The sequence below is a fragment of the Mandrillus leucophaeus genome, unplaced genomic scaffold, assembly GCF_000951045.1.
Source record: "Mandrillus leucophaeus isolate KB7577 unplaced genomic scaffold, Mleu.le_1.0 Scaffold637, whole genome shotgun sequence".
Taxonomy (NCBI): Eukaryota; Metazoa; Chordata; class Mammalia; order Primates; family Cercopithecidae; genus Mandrillus; species Mandrillus leucophaeus.
Window position 1 is genome coordinate 1,197,888 of NW_012106886.1, and position 16,167 is coordinate 1,214,054.

A 16,167-nucleotide genomic window follows, 5' to 3' on the forward strand; every position below is an offset into this window, starting at 1 on the left:
TTTTTTTAGTAGAGATGGGGTTTCACCGTGTTAGCCAGGATGGTCTCAATCTCCTAACCTCGTGATCTGCCTGCCTCGGCCTCCCAAAGTGTTGGGATCACAGGCATGAGCCACTGCTCCCGGCCAGTTCTTTTTCTGTATTATCGTCTGCTACTGTTTCCCAAATTGCAGGCTTCCTTTGAATGTCTAGTGGTGTTTTGTTGTCTGCCCATTTTCAGAGCAAGGTAGAAATCTGCATAAGAGTCCCACATGTTCACGGGGAGCAGGGAGAGAGAACTTGTTGAATGGTGGGCTTCTCTGTAGGATGATTGGGTAGGCAGGGCACTAGCTGCTTCACTAGGGGATCTTCCAAAATCATGGTCCGCACACAAGAGCTCCCAACCTTCTTGCCTCGGATGGTGGTGATGGGAGTGAGGGAGTGGATCTGACCCTCAGTGCTCTCAAAGCTGAACTACAAAGTGTGGCTGAGTGGTCGGGCGTGGTGGCTCATGCCTGTAATCCTATCACTTTGGGGGGCCAATGTGGGCGGATCACCTAAAGTCAGGAGTTCAAGACCAGACTGACCAATATGGCAAAACCCTATCTCTACTAAAAATACAAAGATTAACCATGCGCAGTGGTGGACGCCTGTAATCCTAGCTACTTGGGGGCTGAGGCAGGAGAATTTCTTGAGCCCTGGAGACAGAGGTTGCAGTGACCCGAGATCACGCCACTGCACTCCAGCCTGGGTGACAGAGAGAGACTCCGTCTCAAAAAAACAAACAACAACAACAACAAAAAATAAAATGTGTTTGAGTCTGTCATCATTCAATAGGTCTTTGCTTAAACTGTGCTCAGCCCTGTGCCTCTTGCTAGGTTTCCACGGAACTTGCATCTCACAGTTTAGAACATGTCTGATTCAATTCCTCCACATCCAAAGAAAGACAAAATAGAGTCTGCCCATCGAAATCTGAATGTCAGATGGCCAAGGAATATTTTTAACATAAATATATATCATGTAATTATTTATAATATGAAATTCAAATTTAATTGAATCTCCTGTATTTTCTCTGGATCCAGGGGATGAGGAAAAGAGAAGGGTAGTTAGCTGGCTCATCAGTGTGGAAAGTGGCAGGGATCTGGGGGAGTCTGGAGATCTTCTACCAACTTTCAACCAATCCCTCATTGGCCCAACTCTTCACCCCAACCCGCATAGCACATGGTGCAGGCAAATCTTCTGTCCTTTCTGAAATTCTGCAAGGGAGCTTGGCTTCCTCTCATTGTCATGTCCCTCTGTAAACTTTCAGCATTCAGATTTGTCTGTGCTGTTATCATATTTTATTCCATCTAAGATGCAATCGATTATAGAATACATTATTCATTATCTAATAAATAATTTAGAAGGAAAAATGCTGCCAATTACAACTGTAAGATATCACCAATTGTAAGAGCCATTCTGATTTCAGAAACATTAAAATGTTAAAAAGATGAATGTTTTAGAACTGATGAAATACGCCAATTCCTCCATTGTCTCCCACTCTTGCCAAAATAAATTAGCATCTCTTATCTACTATTATCTCTTATTTTATCTCTGCTGTTCTATATTTTTTTCTCATTTTAGAGGAATCTCAGGGCATAGTAGAGTTGTATGCATGTGGTTATTCTTCTTTCTCTACTATTTTTAAATGAATGGAAATTTTAGATCAATCTGTGGTTTGATATAAGGAGGGATGAGCTCTGGTGACATGTTTCCTTCTATCCCTACCAGGCGTGTGGCAGCACTGTGGAGAGGACAGCATGCCCAGAGTGCCCGCCTGGGCCTGCCCCAGCCTCAGTCAGCCACTGCCAAGCCCCCGCCAGATAACACAGCTCTGGCCACAGCTGAGACAGCCTAGAGAATAATTTACTCCCACCCCTCTGTGCTGAGTCACTGTAACTATTTCAGGCAGAACAGAACCTATGAGGTGTGAGCAGATCATTTTAAAGGGCAGGACGTCAGGTGATGAGCCCCCATGCCAAGCCAAACAGCAGGGATGACAGGAACAATTTATCTTGTTCTGTTCTTTATGTACATCTCCCAAAATCTCAGCTTTTGGAGTTCTCTTTTTATCCTTGCAACTCATCCCTTCCATCCTGCTTGGGGTTTCTCTTATTTTCTTTCCCTCAGTTGGACCTTTGTTTTCTCTTTCGTTCATTCAACTATGTGCCCTGGGACTGTTCTTGGCACTGGGGACACAGCAGTGACCAAAACAGGCAACAATCACCACTCACAGGGAGCTTGTATTGAGGAGTGACAGGGAGACAGAGAATAAAAGGGTAAATAAAGTATGTGATATGTTAGAAAGTGATCAATGCTATAGGAAAAAAGAGACTTCTAGGAGACTGGGCAGGTCAGGAGGAATGGGATTCCTATTTTAAACAGGGTGGTCTGGGAAATTCTCATCAAGTGGAGACCTTTGAGGAAAGGCCTGAAGGAGTGAGGGAGTGAGCCAGGTGATCGCCTGGGGAGTGAGGGGGCAGCATTCCAGGCAGAAGGAACAGCAAATATGACTGCCCTGGGGCAGGAACATGCAGGGAAAGTCAAGGAAGAGCCTGGGCAGCATGGGTGGGTGGGGCAGGCAAAGGGCACAGTGATAGGGATAGGTGAGGGTGGGGTGTCCAAATCAGGTAGAGCTGAGTCATTGTAATGTTTTCTAGGGTTTCTCCTTGAAGGGATGTGAGCAGTCCCATGCCTCCACCTCTACATCTCCCCCTCCTCCCAGATGAATGTGACCTAACCTGTATCTTCTCAGGACCTTATGCAGGCCATGTGCACTTCTTCTCACTTTCTAAAAATCCTCCTCATTTCTAAAGTTTCCTTTGAAAAACTGAGACTGATGTCATCACTTCCCATGCCTCAAGATCCTCCCTCTCAGGCCAAAACCAGTCCCTTTCTCAGGGAATGACTCCAGTTTTAAAACCTAAATTTATGTCTCTGTGATCAGCTCAAGGATTGAGAAACATAAAAACCTCGTACAGTGTTCTCACTGTTTAATTTTCAGCTCAGGGATTTAATCTGACAAATTACCTTTTATCTCATTTATGGTGACTGAGATTCAGCAACTTTCCCTTGAACTAAAGGTAAGGTAAAATACTACTTTGGGGAGGAATGAGAAGTTAAATTAGTTCCCGGGGTGCAATTATTAACAGCAAATCTAATGTAATGGTCTAGCAAGTGCCAAGTATAACCCCAGAACTTGGAGAAGTTGATCAATAAATGTAGCGTATGTTATCTTCCAGCATTGCTGGTATAATAAAAAAAACATTTTAGGGTTCTCTCAAGGTTGAAAGAGAGCTCAGAGAATCTTCTCTTAATCATATTCAACAACTAGAATCATAAAACAAAGCACCTAGCTATCATGCCTTGTTAAGAAGCAGTGTCAAAGGGTCTAATTTAATCATTTAGTGCTATTAAGTAGAAATTAGGTTTCCATGGAGGCACTGGCTTTCGACTTGGCAGAATTCTGATCCTCATTTGCTCATCTTTTTCCTCTATAGAAAACAGAATGATAATCATAATACTCTTTTCTAGTTTCCAAAGCTGCACACCTGGGTGATGGCCTCTCAGGTCCAGGTGCTTCTTAGAGGGGATTTATTTTATCTGGCTGCGGAAACATGAGACAAAATGACATGAAACATGAGACAAAATGAAACGGATCTCAGATTTATTATTGGCATCGGTTAGGGGTCTGAAATTAGGAGTCTGAAGTTCCGGGTTATTCCGTTGGTTCACCTTACAGCAGGATCAAATGAATCATGTAGCTGAATGCACTTGGAAGAAGCAGCAGCATCACTGACTGTTTTATATTTTTGACCTACCCAACACATAGACACATTCCCATTCTACTCTGAGTGGGAAAAGAATGGGTTTCCTTCCCCTTTGGTCGTTCTCTGCTATGGATCTTGTTTCCAAAGCCAGAGTTTATTGAAGCTGGAGGCAGAACAGACTCCCCTACGCCTCTACCCTGGCATCCCAGAGCTGAGCCTCAAGCTGCGCTCTCCTCTTAACTGCTATAACTTCCAGAGAATCCTGCTGCTGCTACAGAGAAGATGATTGTGTTAATTGCCAGTGTTCACCTCATCCTGCAGCACACAGGAATGCTGCCAAGTTAACAACGGACCACATGCGACTGTGGCCAACCAAATCTTACCGGATGGTTTGCCTTTTCCTAGTCCTCCCCATGTCTTGGAATGCAAGCGTTTGCTCTTAGGCTTACATGGCCATCAATTCAAACACTAATTGGATGACCCTGTGGAGATATTTTAGAAGCAAAAAGCAGGGAAGCTAGCTCAAGTTTGACCAGGAACACGTAAACCATTTAACGCTTCCCTTTGCAGTATTATATAGATTAAATTTTCATTTACTTAACAAATATTTAATAAGCACGTACTATGTGCCATTAGCACAATGTGACATTGTACTAGGTACTAAAGAAAACCATAAGTATTTTAAAAATCTTCCTTGTCTGAAATAATTTGTAACAGCTACATATTATTAAAAATTCAATAGCCATTTTCAGAAGGAAGCTCTAAATACGTCAAGTCCAGCTTATGTTGATATAATTATAAAATATTGGGTCTAGAAGGAGATTCAGTCTCAAGATTCTTGTCCAACTTCTCATTCAACCCTTTTATATTACTTCAAGTGGTCAGTGTTTTTTTTTTTTGTTGTTTGTTTGTTTGTTTTTTGCACACATCTATGAATAAGATGCTCCTGTAATAGCTACTGCACTTTTAGAAATCTAGAATTTCTTGAAAGAATCTCTTTTGCTTGAGCTAAACCTAAGTCCCTCTTACAGCATTCATTTCTCCTTTCTGGGCCAATATGGAACAATTTTGCTGTAGCTTATAATTTTACATAAGCTGCCTTTATATCTAAAGTCGGACTTTTAATCCATAGTGGTAGTCTTAACACTAAGCACCTCTTCTCTCCTTGATTCCTTTAATTCCTGCTCCATCTTTCTGGTCACTTCCTGATGTCTGCTTTTATAGCCATATTCATACTGTCTTGCCTGAGACCAGATAGATGACAAAGATGATAGTGGTAAACTGAGAACCAAACCCATGTCCCCTGACTGCCAGCTAAGTGTTCTTTCCATGGTAACACGTCATTGCTCAGCCTGCCTCTTGGTAATAGGTGCTAGCCACATAGAGTTGCTATCAACCTTAAATTTAGAAACTATGATTACGTATAGAGTTTATTTGAGCAAAAAGCTGAGAATAGCCACTCAGGAAACACAGACTCCAAAGGAATAGAGTCAGTGCTCCAAAGCAGATAAGTGAAGGTTTCATTTATATAGGCAGAAGCAGAGTTTATAAGGGTTAAAACATTCTCCATCAGTACATATATTATAATGATTTAATTGGTTACAGCTTGCTGTAACTCAAGGAAGATTGCTGTGACATTCTATAAGAGGGGGTTCATGATCTCCAGGGGTCTTATCTTTGTCACTATTTGGTCTTTCCTAATTATTTACAAGAAAAAGCAAAAGTTGCAGCTAACTGCTATGTGACTCAGGCCACATAGCCACTTTCCTCTCAGGGCTCAAAATAGTTTAAAGTTCCAACACCTTCAGGTTTGAATTATTTAATTTTACATTCCCCTAATAAATTGGACTAAATGGTGCTCCTCACTAATGACAGTTTATCTTTCTCTGAGAAGCATTTCATAAGGGATGCATTTGGAGCATCAAGGAGGAAGTTGACTCCTTAGATAAGCCCTACCAACCCCAGAGTTCTATAGACAGCAAGATGGCACAGCCAGGTCCCTCCTTCCTCTCTCACTGCCATGTACCAGAGGTTGGCAAACGTCAAAAAGAGCCCATAGCCTGTTCTTATAAATAAAGTTTTATTGGAACACAGCCATGCCCATTCATTTACATATTATCTATGCCTGCTTTTTAAATGTGAAATAGAGTCAAGTAGTTTCCATGGAAACCATATATTCTTCAGAGCAGAACATTTTTACTATCTAGCTGTTTATAGAAATAGTTTACTGACCACTGCCATACAGAGGTATGAATTCTAAGAGTGATTCTGATAACAATCCTCACATTTTTGTTAATATGCCATGAGATCTCTTTACTTGACTCTATCAAGATATTTCTGGGTAATGCTCATTTAATTGTACACTTTAAATCAATACATGGTGTGAAAAGGTGCCAAAAGTCCAGTTTAGGTACAAAGAACATATATGCTGTGACATAATTTACGTACATTATAGAGAAGCAGTAATCAATACTATCTTATTTATAGATACATATAAATTTAGTAAAAATACAAAAATATGCACAATAATGATAATCACCAACTTTAGAGCTCTGGTACCTATACATGGGAGGGGGCAGGGCAAGAAAGAGTGGGAAGAAAGACATAGCTTTAATTTGTAACAAAAAATAAAAGTTTTGAAGAAAATACAATGGAATGCTAATATTGGCTACATTTGGCCTTTGCATACTGGGGAGTCTTTTGTCATTTTCTATATTTTTTTTATGTTTTATGTATATTTTTATATATATTTATGTATATTACATATATTGAAACTCAAAGTGAAGACAGGCAGGCTTGAGTAAGTCATTTAGAGTCTCTGCATTTTAGAGAAAACCCTTAAGTAGGAGGATTTCCAAAGTCTTTTGTGAAGTGTTTTGTTCCTCTATGGAAGAGGGTAATAGGGGGCAACAGGCATCACATTAATAGAGAGCAAGATTCCATTAAGACATTCTGGCTGGGTGTGGTGGCTCACATCTAAAATCCCAGCACTTTGGGAGGCCGAGGTGTGTGGATCATTTGAGGTCAGGAGGTCGAGACCAGATTGGACAACACGGTGAAATCTCACCTCTACTAAAACTGCAAAAATTAGTCTGGTGTGGTGGTGCACGCCTGTAGCCCCAGCTACTTAGGAGGGTGAGGCAGGAGAATCACTTGAACCAGGGAGGCAGAGATTGCAGTAAGCCACCACTGTACTCCAGCCTGGGCGACAGAGTGAGACTCTGTCTCAAAAAAAAAAAAAAAAAAAAAAGGCATTCTGTTTGTTTAGAAACTTAATGCTCTGTATTCTAAATCCAGGCACACCTTGGAAATACTGTGAGTTTGGTTCCAACCAATGCAGTAAAGCAAATATTCAATACTTGCATGTGACACAATTTTTTTGGCTTCCTATTAGATACAAAACTTACACTTACACTATACTATAGTCTAATAAGTGTGCAATGGTATTATGTCTAAAATTTTTAAAAAAATACTTTATGACTAAAAAAATGCTAATGATCACCTGAGTATTCAGTGAGTAATAATGATTTTGCTGGTGGAGGGTCTTGCCTCGATGTTGATGGCTGCTGACTGATCAGGGCAGTGGTTGCTGAAAGGTGGGGTGGCTGTGGCAATTTAGAATAAGACAGTGAAGTCTGCCACATTGACTGACTCTTTCTTTCACAAAAGATCTCTCATGCAGTGCTATTTGATAACATTTTACCCACAGTAGAACTACTTTCAAAACTGGAGTCAATGCTCTCAAAACCTGCCACTGCTTTATCAACTAGGTTTATGTACCATTCTAAGTCCTTTGTTGTCATTTCAACAATGTTCATAGCATCTTCATGAGGAGTAAATTCTATCTCAAGAAACCACTTTCTTTGCTCATCCACAAGAAGCAACTTTTTATTCATTTGAGTTTAATCATGATATTGCAGCAATTCAGTCACATCTTCATGCTCCATTTCTAATTCCAGTTCTCTTGTTATCTGGAATACCCATCCCCTCCATTGAAGTCTTGAACTCCTCAAAGTCCCCATAAAAGCTGGAATCAACACATTTTAAATTCCTGTTTATGTGGGTAGTTTGATCCACTCCCATGAATCATGAATGTTCTTAATGGCAACTAGAATGTTGAATACTTTCCAGGAGGTTTTCAATTTACTTTGTCTGGATTTATCAGAGGAATTACTATCTATGTAGCCTTATGAGATATATTTATTAAATAATAACTGGTGAGTCAAAATTACTCTTTGATCCATGGGCTGCAAAATGGATCAAAGTGTAATTTTGTGTTAGCAGGCATAAAAACAACATTAATGTCCTTGTACATCTCCATCCGAGTTCTTGGGTGACCAGATATATATGGTCAATGAGCAGTAATATTGTGCAACAAGTCTCTTTTTCTGAGAAGTCAGTCTTAGCAGTGGCTATAAAGTATTTAGCAAGCTATGTTGTAAACAGATGTGCTTTCATCCAGGTTTTGTTGTCCCATTTCTAGAACACAGGCAGAGTAGACTTTGGATTCTTAGGGTGGTAAATGAGTAAGGACTTCAACTAAAAATAAGCAGCTGCATTAGCCCCTAACACAAGAATCATCCTGTCCTTTGAAGTTTCAAAGCCAGGCATTGACTTTTCCTCTCTTGCTATGAAAGTCCTAGATGGCGTCTTCTAATAGAAGCCTGTTTTATCTATAATGAAAATCTGTTGTTTCAGGTAGCCACCTTCATTAATTATCTTCACTAGATCTTCTCTGAAAAAGTTTCTATGGCTTCCAAGTTAGCACTTGCTGCTTCACCTTGCACTTTTACGTTGTGGAGACAGCTTCTTTCCTTAAATCTTGTGAACAAACCTCTGCTAACTTCCAACTTTTCTTGTGCAGCTTCCTCACCTCTCGCAGCCTTCATATAATTGAAATTGAAGAGAGTTAGGGCCTTGCTGTGGATTAGGTTTTGGCATAAGGGAATGTTGTGGCCAGTTTGATCTTCTATCCAGACCACTCAAACTTTCTCCATATCAGCAATGTGTGCTTTGCTTTTTTATCATTTGTGTGCTCACTGGAGTAGCAGTTTTAATTTCCTTGAAGAACTTTTCCTTTTATTCACAACTTGGCTGTTTGGTGCAAGAGGTTTAACTTTATGCCTGTCTCAGCTTTTGACATGCTGCCTTCCTCACTAAGTTTAATCATTTCTAGCTTTTGATTTAAAATGAGAGATGTGAGACTCTGTCTTTCACTTGAACACATAGCAGTCATTGTAGGGTTATTAATTGGCTTAATTTCACTATTGTTCATTGTGTCTCAGAGAATAGGGAAACCCAAGGAGATGGAGAGAGACAGGAGAATGGGTAGTTGGTAGCACAGTCAGAACACACATAATATTTATTGATTAAATTTGCCATCTTATATGGACATGGTTCATCGTGTCCAAAAACAATTGTAACGGTAACATCAAAGAACACTGATCACAGATCACCATAATAGATGTAATAAGAAAAAGTTTGAAATAATGTGATAATTACCAAAACGACAATTACACAGAGACACGAAGTAAGCACATGCTGTTTGAAAAATAGTGCCAATAGACTTGCTCAATACAAGGTTACCAAATGTAAAAAGTGCATTATTTGCAAAGGTCAGTAAAGTGACATGCAATAAAATGAGGCATGCCTGTACACATTCAATTACATACTCCTTTACACAATTCATTATGACATTTGAAACTCCACTACTGTTTCTCAACCCAACTACAGGTATTACTGCACACAGTTTTTGATCATATCCTTTTGTCCCATTTTATACATCTATAAAACAATGAACACATCTTTTCTGCAGAGTAAGCTAATATTTTATGAATTATTCTAGGGCCTTCATTTTTCTTGGAGATAATTCTAATTCAGTCTGCCTCTTTCCATAAAATGATTCGATAGCATTTCATAGAAATCAAGAAAAAAATATTTCTTCATAGTGCAGCACCAGGACATTTTTCTATCAGTCTTAAAAGTTTTCAGGCATGAAAACCCTAAAGCACATTGCTATTCCATCACCTAACCCCTGGCATTGCGTTGGTTACATAGCTGGAGGCAGTCAAAGTTTAATGTACATAATTACAATACACCTTTTTCTATATTGCAAGATTTCCTTGTTATAAAAGGATACTAAAGACTCATCTTAATCATTTTTCTATTCCCCAAGAGAGTTTAAAATTTTAATAGCTTCTAAGCAAGTGGATCTGAGAAAGGTTGCTTCAAAATGATTACACCAGTACTTCTTCACTGTGAGAGGTGTGACTTTTTTGGATCTAAATTGAGGCGGAAGTATGATTGAAGAGAAGTTAGAAAATTCACAGTTAAACCAAATAGAAAGGCCTAAAGCAATTCTCTGTTCTTTGTAAAATGAAGCTCCAAGGGTATTAATTTAAACAACAAAATATCTCCCCCAAATTAATAGAGAATAAAGCTGGATCTAGCCCAGTGGTGGTTGCCTAGCAACAAAGCTATGTGTTAGGAAAAGGATGGGAGTACTTCAGACATTGGGTATCACTTCAGGCATTGAGTTTCCTTGAAAAATGTGAAGAAACATTTCTGCTCTTTTGAAATTGTCTGTTTAAAGATGCCTATGATCCATACCACATGCTAGGACACTCCCTCTTTTTAAGTCAGATTCACATTAAAATTCAGCTCAGTTGCCACCTCTTCCATGAAGCTTTCTCTGGCTATCCCCAAGGACCCTCAGACTCTGAACCATGTCTGCTTCCTCTGCGCTCCCCTCGCCTTCTGCATTTCACTACCTTTGCTCTTCTTTAAATGTTTGGTAGAATTCAGCAGTGAAGCCACTGGGTCCTGGGCCCTGGGCTTTTCTTCACTGGGAGACCTTTTTATTGTGGCTTCAATCTCATTACCTGTTATTGGTCTGGTCAGGTTTTGGATTTATTCGTGGTTCAACCTTGGTAGGCTGTATGTGTCTATGAATTTGTCCACTTCTTGTTGACACTTATCATGGTGTCCATCACTTATCATGAAATCATTAGCTTGTTCATCTCTCTGTTAATGTGCCCAACCAGATTATAGTTAGGGACTGTCCCTTGCTTTTCTTTGTATCTCACATGCATAATCTCATGCTTTGTAAAGGCCCTAGTACAGTTTGTTGAGTGGATGGGTGGATGGATGATGAAGAAGTAAATGAACTAATGAATAAATTAGAAAATCAGACTTCAGTAAGAATATGATCTATAATCATGGCTGTATTGAGGACTCTAATATGTGTAAATGTGATGGAATAACTCCAATACGTACCGCTGTGAGGGATTTTTGTGATAAGCCTGTCTCAAGTCATGTTCAGAAAAGTTTATTTGAATTAAGTCGCCTTTTCCCTATTTTCTGTTCTCTGCCCTACAGGCTGCCTGAGCAATTGTGGCTGATTCGTGAAGTGAGTTCCCATTATCATCCAATTGGCCCTGATCTCGCATCCCAAGGTAGGCATGCCTGCCTGCTTATCCCTACTTATTGGACTTTGCCTGTGGCTTATTGCTCTGTTTATTATAACTCAACTGCTGCCTCTTCCCTTTCATTTTGATGTGAACTATTCTTCATCTCAGGTTGGCACAAGGAAGTTTTCTTGGTGGTACTCTTGAATCCCTGTAGCTGTTAGCATCTTTATTTATGACTGTAATAACCTTAGAACTCCCCTGGATAATCCTCAAAAAGGACATTATACATGGGGCTGTTTCCTGAGGTAGAGAGCTATAAAGGGAGCTGATTTATTATATCCAAGTCTTCATATCCAAGTTTTTGAAGGCATTTTGCCTTAATAAGGGTTCTGGCAGGAAGCAGATGACACACAGCTGTGTAGTTTCAAGAGCACTTTAGAAAGAGATTCTTTACCACGGCATGGTCAGAATGTGGGAACGCCAAAAGAGTTTGGGTATCACCTTGGGGCTAGAAATAGGCTGGGCCTGAGTGGGGAAGGGAAAGGAATAGTTACTAAAACCTAAAGAAAAATAAATGGAGAGAAAGAATGATAGCTGTTAGGAGGAATGCCAGGGTGGAAGGAGCATGCGCTTTGTTAAAACCCATGGAGACTCTGGGGAATGCATGGCCTAAACATGCTCGTCTCCACCCCTCTGGTCTCCTGCGAAATGTGTTCCAATGGCCAACCACACTGGAAGTGGTCCCACTGGGCAGCCTCTTGGGGAACAGAGAAGGGTGAAAAGCAGTGGAAATAGGATCTGGAAGGAGAAGTAGAAGATACACTGTATAGCCCTCAGAAGAAATGCAAAGATAATGGTGCCTGTGCATGGGAGGCATGCCTCCAATGACTTCACTCCAAAATAATTTTGGGGAAAGTATGTTGATATTTCCTTATGCATTTTTAATTGCTCCTGAAATTTTTTGTTATCTTGTTCCTAACTGGCACTTGATCTTTACTAATTTGTCCTCTTAAAGACTATAACCCTTTACAAAAACAAATACACACAAACACCCTTTAGCTTCCTGTTACCTCAAGGATAATGTATGACTTGATTGTGTTGAGCTTTTTGCCTTAGCTGGTTTGCTAACAAATCAAGGTTCTCTGTGCATGCCAGGTTACAAATATGGATCCAATGGCTTTTCTATCAGTAGAGCTAAGAAATTTAAAACCAGAATAAGCAAAAAACTTTAAGGCTCTAGAGATTTGCTTCATAACTTGCTTTAATTAAAGTCAATTCCTATATTAAAAAGAGACATATTTCTGATTTAATATTTTTCCCTATTTTTCTCTTGAGGAGGGCATCTATAACATTTTTTTAATAATTGAAAGTATTAGATGGGTTTCAAATCGTTTGCTCTATCATCATTTCGTTGAAATCAGTCTTTCCTGTTCATACCTAGTTTATAATGTGAGGCTGCTGATTTGTAAAAGAAATTAACGATCATGAGGTTATTTTGAAATTCAAGGAGTTAAATTGATGTAAAGGAGTTAGAGTGCTGCCTCAATGGAGCAAGTACTCAATATGTGGTCCCTGTTTTTTTTTGTGGACCTTCTTGTATCATGTTCGTGTAAGAACATGGAGATCAGAAGACTATTCTTATAGCAGTATTCAAAAAGATTAGACCAACTAGTAGGATGATTTCTTAGGGGACAGATACGAGGTTTTACTCCAGAAGATTCAGTCTTTGGGAGTCTTTTCCTTGGGAGCTAAATGATGGATATTGGAATACTACAAAGCAGAATAACAAATATTTGCTTTTCCTTTCTTCTTTTGTGATTGTCCTGAGCTGGAAGAAGTAACAAATTATATGGTCATTTTGGTATTCTCTGGCCATTCTTTTGGGTATCTTGCCTGATTCCGTTATGCCTTATACATTTTAAAATGTGATTGAAGTCTCCATACTGTTATATTCCTGAGTCCAAGAAACATAAAATGAAACATTGAGTGGAAGCCTGTATTAGCTAGGATTCAGTTCAGCCATATATTTTTTAAAAAACATCAAATAACAATGGGTTAAATAAGACAAAAAATTGTATTTTCTCTCACATTCAAGATGTCTAGTTGTGGGCATTCCAGATATGGTATGGTAGCTCCATATTTATCAAGGACCCAGGAGTATTCTCTGTTTCTGCTCCTCTATCCTTAGTATGACACTCATCGTAGAGGCCACCTTATGGTCATGAGATGCCTATTGTAGCTTCAGCCATCACGTTCAATTGAAAGGAGTAAGGGGCAAACAGTGTGGTTTCACACTGAGTGAGCCCCCTTTAAAGTGCTTTTTAAGAAGCCCCACACTTCTGCAACTTTTGCCTACTATCCCCAGGGAAGACAGGAAATACAGGTTTCATCTAGAGTTTGTCAAAAAGCCATTCACAATGTGGAGGTGCATCCACACCATCTTCATAAGCTGACCATGTTTGAGCTATATTTGCAGTTATTTTACATAGTCATGGGCAAACTGCACTACGTGAGCTAAGGAATCAGACCAATCTGTGTTTGAATCCTGGTTCTCTCTGACCTTTACTATCTGGATGTCCTTGAGCAAGTCAGGTTAACTTCTATGAGACAATTTGATCAGGTCAAATGAAGATAGTAAGAGAGCCTACTTACAGCAGTGGTAAGAACTGAAAGAACATATATATACACAAGTTGTAACCCAATTCATAATTTTCAAAATGTGTACTTGTAATTTTATTTCTTTTAATTATGGTCAAAAATCGTGCCAGCCTCAACAAATGATATTTGAAAGCTGACAACACAGCAAGCTTTCAAAGTATCTACAATTAATAAATCAGAAACTCAAAGAGGCTAAGTAACTTGACTAAGCTTATGTAGAACCAAAATACACTCCCCTCCCTCAATAAACAACAAAAATAAAGCCCAGTCCTTTCTGACTTGAATAATTGCCCTTTTTCTTTCCAAAGTACATTGTCTCTTTCAAACTCAGGTTGCAATTGGCTACATAATATATACAGGTTTATGTAATGACAAACTGGGTTCTAATCGCATTTTACTTCACTGATTGAATTCACTCAGCAACTATGGAGAACTTCCAGAGATGGGGAAGTAGGGCTTCAAGCCAAGACTTTAGGCTGGCTATGTCCTGGAAAAAGAAGCAGACCCTGCTATAGCAAAAAAAAAAAAAAAAAAAGTTTTTCTGCTCAAGGCACAAAGCCTCCTTGGGTCCTGATAATATACATACCCTTTGACTTAACTAACCTGGTTGGGTGGCCAAATCCTATTATTTTCTGTATTCTGATGTCAATTCAATTTGAAAAATGTAAATGAGACTTGCTCATCAAAACAAGTTTAGGAAAAATTTGAAAATAAATAAATGGGAAATCTGCTGTGCTAGTCATAAGTAGAGTCAGACTAACATTTTGCATTTTTAAGGAAATATTCAATGACTATAAGAGTTGCATAGATGGTAAAGGGTGCTATGATAGAAAAGTCTGGGATTCTGTTAGTGCAATAAAAGGTGTGACAAAATTGACAAGTGGGAGTTGAGCAAGAAAAGCAATTTCCAAGCTGGGACCTGAAGAATAAATATGAATTTATCAAAGAAATAGTGGGTGGAAGAATATTCCTAGCAGAAGGGATAGTGTATGTCTCTGACTCTTGAGTTTTGACTTCTGGACACTTATTCCCTGATTACTTTTACCCTTACTTCTGACTCTTGCCTTGACTCTGCAAAGGCTGGCTTTTAGCCTTCTGGTAGCCCACCATCAAGCACTGAGGCCACCACCTTAAACGCCTTTCCATTGGAATTATGTCCATTGGAAGCCACTGTTAACAAACCAATCTACAGGACTGTCCTAAAACAGAAATGGCAGCTAGGCTTCATTTCCTGTGCCGATGTTAATAGCTTTTTTGTGGCAGCCTGGACAAATCAAAAGGATACTGAGGACCAACAGAAAGTGTCTCACAATTAATTAGTGAGGTTTCCCTAGTTTAGAAACAGAGAGTTCTGACACACAGGCATTGGCATTCTTGGGTCCAACACTCTCTTCCCTGCCTTTCTATTATGCTTGAATGAAATTAGGAAAAATGTCAAAGAAGAAGCAGGGTGCAGGCCAGAAAGCACTGATGCTAATAATGCCTGGCATCTCTTGCCCGTACATATCCAACTTCCGCATTAAAAATTTGGCTCCTGCTAATAAAAAGTTGTCTGTAAGTTCCCTGGGCCATCTCAATGGTCGCTGCATTTACAAGCCCTTTCAGACACCCAGCTGCTGCTCCTAATTTACTTTCTGACAATAAAACACCTGCCTCTTATGGGAATGGCTGGGGGAAGTTGAGAATACTGTCAGTAGTCACAGACTTGAGGTTGCTATCAGTCTGAATAGACTGGATGCTAGGATCCCTTCCCCAAAACAAGCTGAAACCAGCCCAATAGTCCCACAGACAGTCGTTCTGGGATAAACATAGAAATTGACCCTTCTGGTCTTAAAACTTGAAATTTCATTTGTTTTATTTGAGTTCCTTCCTCAGGAAATAACTTTCAGGCCTCTTAAAAAGGTATCAAAGAACTGAAACTCACAAGATCACCCCATCTAGACAATGAGATGTGGGAACACTCATTCATCATGATTGTTTCCTTGCCCCATCCCTAGTTCCTGTTTTCTTACACATTGTTACATTTCTTCCCTACTATAGAAACCCCTAGTTTTAGTCAATCAGAGAGATGGATTTGAGACTGAGCTCCTGTCTACCCAGCTGCAGGACACGGTTAAAGCCTTCTTCCTTGGCAGGACGAGTCGTCTCAGTCATTGGCTTTCTGTGCAGCAAGCAGCAGGACCTAGACTGAACCCCTGGTGTTTTGGTTACAAAGCTACAGGCAACAGTCTCCTGTTGTGGAAAAAAATGTATTCAAAATATTTCTCTGCTTAAACATTTTTATTGTTGCCTGCTCACTGACCATTCTAGGTCC

General features: G+C 39.7%; 1 long non-coding RNA gene across 1 annotated transcript in view; it reads left to right on the forward strand.

Moving 5' to 3' along the window:
- Positions 1 to 16,167, forward strand: part of LOC105554261 — a 68,842-nt gene that overhangs the window by 12,754 nt on the left and 39,921 nt on the right. The window contains exon 2 of the long non-coding RNA XR_001008298.1: positions 11,164 to 11,240. This is a non-coding gene — a long non-coding RNA (uncharacterized LOC105554261). The remainder of the gene's footprint in view (positions 1 to 11,163; positions 11,241 to 16,167) is intronic.